This window comes from Cynara cardunculus, assembly GCF_001531365.2.
Source record: "Cynara cardunculus var. scolymus isolate 2C chromosome LG 13, CcrdV1, whole genome shotgun sequence".
NCBI classification, from domain to species: domain Eukaryota; kingdom Viridiplantae; phylum Streptophyta; class Magnoliopsida; order Asterales; family Asteraceae; genus Cynara; species Cynara cardunculus.
In genome coordinates this window covers 23,560,604-23,566,780 of record NC_037540.1, presented here as the reverse complement: position 1 = coordinate 23,566,780, position 6,177 = coordinate 23,560,604, and the positions used below count along the sequence as shown (strand labels likewise).

The 6,177-nt window shown below is 29.9% G+C and overlaps 1 non-coding gene across 1 annotated transcript; it reads right to left on the bottom strand.

Moving 5' to 3' along the window:
* Window positions 1-3,400: 3,400 nt before the first annotated feature.
* On the bottom strand, window positions 3,401-3,589 carry LOC112526258. The gene has a single exon (XR_003070580.1). It is a non-coding gene; the product is annotated as a U2 spliceosomal RNA (small nuclear RNA).
* Window positions 3,590-6,177: the final 2,588 nt, after the last annotated feature.

The window sequence follows — 6,177 nt, the reverse complement described above, 5'->3', positions numbered from 1 at the left end:
TCTGGTCACCATAGTTGGCCATTTCTGCCGGATTAGAGATTTGCCCAACATCAATTAAAGAAGACCTCTGGTCACCATAGTTGGCCATTTCTGCCAGCTGTCAGGGAGGAGGCCTCTGGTCATCAGAGTTGACTGTTGCTGCATATTGCTTGCTGTTTTGAGACGAAACCGAAGCAACTTTCTTTTTGGGGTTTTCTAACCCCACCCCCTCCTAACAAATTTATCCACCCCCCTCCTATGCTAATGGACAAAAAACAACTAAATGACAAATCTAAAATATTTACATTTTTAACTTTCTTATATTTTAACTTTTAACCCTAACCTTTTTTATATTCTAACTTTTAACCCTTTACATTTTTTACATGTTTTATAATGACATCTTTTATGTTTTTAATTTGTGTTATAATTATATAAATAAATTAATTTTATATTATTATTAATTAATAAAATATTAATAATACATATTTCAAATATAAATTAAATTTATTAATTAAAAACTTCGATTTTTCATGTTAAATAAACATATTCACGAGTAAGAGTACGTGCTATATATTCTTCATATGCATTGAATCTATGTTGATACCGGACAATCCATGTACTTGCATCTTCAAAACGATAACATGTCCAATGGTGCGTAAGTGTGGGCATTGGATATTCTCCATATTATTATTCATAATATAACATGTTACTTGATGTATATGAGATAGAATTTAACGTGACATGTTAAAACGTATTTAAGTTAATATAAAATTATGTATTTTAATGTGATAATGATGTAAAACAAAAATTGAAAAAACAAATGACATATCATAAATTAAATAAATAACTATAAATGTAAATATTAAAAATACTTTTCATAATATATAATATATAATAATACAATTAAGTCAAAAAATATTCAATATTGGGCTTATTTCGAAGGTATTGACGCGACGATTATAATGGTGTAACTTGTTAAAATTAAAACGTATTTTTTAAACATATTTTAATTGATATACGATTATGTATGTTAATTTGATCAGAGTATAAAATGAAAAATTTGAAAGGAAAGGACGTAAAGTAAATTAATTAACTAATTATAGGGGTATAAAATGTAAATTTAAATTTTTAAAATTAAACAACAAGTGAATCGGTGTGAGTGTGTGAGGAGAGTGATATGTGAGGGAGATGGTGTGAGAGGAGATGGTGTGTGAGAGGGGAACCTTTGACAGGGGGTAGAAAGTCATCACAGGGGGTGGCAATATCGACCCTTTTCTTTTTGGATAGGGACCTATCAAAACTTAGTTTGTCCTTTTCTTTTTCAGAAAAAGAACTTTCATTTCCATCACATCATTTTCCAAAGTCAAACCCTCACCCTCACTACTTTCCTAAATCGAGAAGACATTTTCATGCAAGGGGGAATTAAAAAAAGCAACCACATCCTCAATATTCTCAGAGCATGGGGGATTCCCAAAATAGAAAAAAATAGTTATTATTTTCTTTTTTTAAATTCAAGGACATGACCGTTGGATCATCATCTTGGGAGGAATTGCACAAAGAGGATCCATGAGAGATAACATTAGGAGAGGGAATAACACAACTTTCTGCCATCAAGACTTCTCCAGATTGCAAACCCACATGTGCAGCAGAGGACCTACATCTAACTCCAGCTTCTTCATGGGAGAATAAGACTTCATTTTCAGCAATAGAAAAGTAGGATGGCTGAAGAGCTCCTTCTGATTACGAAGGTTGGAGGAAACAGAAATACTCCCACTCTTCTCCTCCATAGGATTATTAGAGACAGTAACAACAATCCAAGGTAAGGAAACGATAGAGAGAGGAGGGAGGTAACCATTTTCAATATCCACAAGCACCTTCTCCTTATTAGAGCTTCTTCTTCCCAGGTTGAAAACAGGAACATCTAAAGCCAAAGGAAGGGGGACTTTGCATAACTTCTCTTGATCTTCTTCAGAAATAATACTCTTGGTCAAGGTAAGGGACTTGCTATGTTTAACCAGCTTCTCATTCTTATGAGATTCTGATGATGTTTCAGTAAGATCAGTAAAAAATTTGACCATATCGCATAAGCTTAAGACGATTATTAGAAGATCTTGTTATCCTATGTTGTGATTCCTCCACCAAGGGTGAAATACCAGCCATAGTGAACAAGAAAGAACAAAAAACCGCCACGAACAATGAAATTTTTTGAGAGAAAAATTATAGAGAGAGAAAGTAGAGGAGAGCTGGAAAAAGAGGAAAATGAAGAAGAGTAGAAGAAAGTAAGGTCTGACTTACCAATTTTGTTAGAGAAAAGTCTGATTTTGTGAGAGATAGTCAATGTATCAAAAACATGTACATCATGCTTTATGAGTTGCAATTAAGAGATTTTTGAAATTCTTGCATAAAATGGTTGTACATTGTGTTTAAAGACTTGTACTTAAGACTTTGGTTTAAATGGTTATTAATGTAGTATGTATATATATAGGGGTAAGATTTTTATTAACAAAGAATATGGTGTTAACTTTGTGAATTTATTGGACCAATAAAATTTATTCTTTAGTTGATGCTACTTAAATTTTTTGATTTAATGATGAAAGGCAAATATGTAATTTTTATGTGTAAGTTAATTTTATGGTATTTAATGAGATGTTACAAAATTTTATGTGTAAGTTACTTTTATGGTATTTAATAATATTCATAGATGTTCATAAGAATGTGTTCATAACCATAAAGTATTCATAAGAATATGCTCATGTGTTCATAACCATAAGACGTACATAAGATTGTGTTGATAACCATATGATGTTCATAGGTGTTCAACATCTTTTGTTAACCAGATGATGTTCATAGGTGTTTATAGACCAATCAAAAGGCCTTTATACTTAATGTTCATATCTCTCTATACGGTTAATGTTGAAAGGTATGTTAGTAGTTTTCCTTTTTTGTCTTGATTGAAACATATTTAATTGATGATTACAAAAAGATTCATGTTCCATGATTTTAGCCATTTTTCTTTTTGATATTGATTGAAACATATTTAATTGACTACTAGTGTTCTAATCGTGCATTGCATGGTAGTCATAATACCATCTCCAAAAGGAATGTTATAGACTAAAACTTAAAGTCCACTTCAAAAAAAATTAGGCAAATGTGTATAGCAACTACTCGTTAACATTAAAAGTTTTTAAGAGAAGTTAACAATCTTAGAACCATAAGCTAATTTAAGTTATCTAACTGTGTTATAAAGTACTTTACAAATGTTTGACTAATATTAGTAGTTTGTTTAATTAGAAGTCACAGTTCTAACTGAAATATCATATAAGGTGACAAAATCTCAATGTTAATTTTGTAAGAAATTTAATTGAAATATCATTTGAAGTTATGAAAAAGAAACATTCTATAATATTTCAAGTGAAACTTAGAGGAGTGCGTAAGTTGTAGCAACAGTAGTGGAAGTTCAAGACGATGCATGAAGAACCACATCACCAAGTTAAAGATAATGGATTTTTCCTCATAAAAAAATTAATATCAAGTGGGGTCGATTACCCACATATCAGATATTAAACTGATAAAAACAAATACTACACTTTATCCTAACATTCTATGATATTTGAATTGTAATTAGAGGGATCTGTCAAACCTTGATAGTAGTTACACCAAGAGACAGATAAATAACTACATCACCAAGTAGTATGATGGACATTCTCATATAAAAAATAAAATACCAAGCAAGCTGAAAACCTATATATTAGATATCAAACTAAGAACATATAATATACTTGATCCAAATAAAAAAAAAACCTAAGATTCAGGATAGATATGTTAAACTAAAAACATATACTACATTTGATCTTAAGCAAAAGGTCGACATCTGAGAAAAATATGTTTGTTCCATTTTTAGTCATTTCTTTTTGTAGTAATCTCCATCTTGCCACTTTCACTCCATCATTCTATGCGGGATGCAAACAATATTGAGAAAAAAGTTGGCTCTTTTCTTTGTGTGTCCACCTCTCATATGCCACTTTCTTCTTTGATCCGATGTGGGATATAAACAATAATGTGAAGAAAAAAATGATTTTAATGCTTAGAAGTTGTCACCTGATTATCCATGGTTATTGCTTTTATATAGATAAAAATAAAAGATATAAAAATATAGATTATAGATATATAACTATTGTTTTTACAACTATAACTTCGACCAATTTTATGGTTTTGATTTATCATCAACTTTATGTAATTTTTTATATTAGTTTTTGATATATAATTTTTTTATAAAAGATAGTTGGCCAAAAAAAGGACAACCTAAAAATTGCACAAACTCTCTTAGTATTATAAGATATCTAACTCATTTAAATATCCACTTCCTTATTTTGTATTATTTGGTTCGTTTTGATTTCAATCATGGCTTTATATTTTGTATTATTTGTTTGGTTCCTCCTTTAATATGTTATATTGGTATCGATATTGGTTGATGATTGATTTCAAATTTATTTTTTCCTTCTTTCACATACTTACCTCCGTCTTCGAATATATCACATTCTCATGAATTTGCAACAATATTTTAACATGTAACTTCTTTACATATAGGTTTATTTTATTTTTTTTACTTATAATCATATAATAAAGTTTAGTTAATATAAAAAGATTATCATAGATTCGATTTTAGTTATAACAAACTAAAACAATTAATAAATTGTTCGTTATATTAGTTTTAATGCTTTTAATTCAACTCTATCATATAAAATATATAATAAAGTCATATCATTATCTTTCATTGTTATTTTAAAGTCAATTGATATAAAAGAAATATGTATAAGAATAGGGTCATCCAAGTGAGATAACCTTATGATTGAACCTCATTAGTTGGCACAATGAAGCTCATCCTTCTTACTTATACATACCTTCTTATTCCAATTTTTCAATCTCTCACCAATGTGAGATATCTCAAACTCAACCACGATTCCTCAACACCTCAGTACTCAATTCTCATGATTTCACATCAGTATCTCTTGGTTTGCATGGTGATCAAAACTCAATTTAAGAAAAAATGTAAAATCCTCGACTCGAGCGGAAGTGTGATGTGTTTGAAAACTCGGGATCGTGTTTATATTTATAACGCCCCGTCCAACACCGTAAATCACGATTTGGAAAATACTAAGATCATATACTAGCACCTCATTAAGTCAACACTTTCATTCTATATATAAGTGATATAATAAATACTTAAACTACATTTGTTATTATAAGTACTGCAGTAATTACAACTTTTGTTAAGAAAAAATGTATCATTTGCATTCGTTTTGCCCAAATCTTTTACCAATTGGTTGGTTTTAATTTCAAACATGGCTATAGATTTCAAAGCTCTATCATGCAATTATACATCCATCATCTTCTTCCAAACTATCATCTGTCTACCAATGTGAGGTGATAAAAGTCAACCTTATTTCAGATTTGGGGAACATTCAAACCTCATGTTGCCAAGTCATCATCCTTGGTTTCACTTTTATATTTGCACTATATTTTACCATTTAGTTGGTTTTGATTCCAACCATGGTATAGATTTCAAAGGTCATCCAAAATAAGACCCATGATTTGACACAGACATCCAATCCACCTTTCTTATACACTTCAATTTGTTCAAATCTTTCAACTCTTCATCAATGTGAGACAACTAAAATTCAATTACAATTCACCATATGATAATACTTAATTCTAATAGTGTCACCTCAATACCCCAAGGGTTTCTTTTATATATATAAAGATAAATTTTTTTTTCATTTGGTTAGTTTTCATCCCAATCATGGTTATAGATTTCAAAGAGGGTCATCTAAAGAAAGACAACCCTATGAGGCAAACCACGTGAATCGACACAAAGGCACCAATCCATCTTTTTATACATTTTACTTTGTTCAAATCTTTCAACTCTTCACCAATGTGGGACAACTAAAACTCAGCCATAGTTTACCATTTGAGAATACTCAATTCTCATCGTGCCACCTCATCACTGCAAGGTTTTACTTTTATAATTCTCATGGTGCCATCTCATCACCACAAGGTTTTACTTATATATATATATATATATATATATATATATATATATAAAGATATAATAATATAATATAATTAGCTTTTTCTCTATAACTTCTACCATTTCGTTTATTTGATTTCCAACCATAGTTATAGATTTCAAAAAGAGTC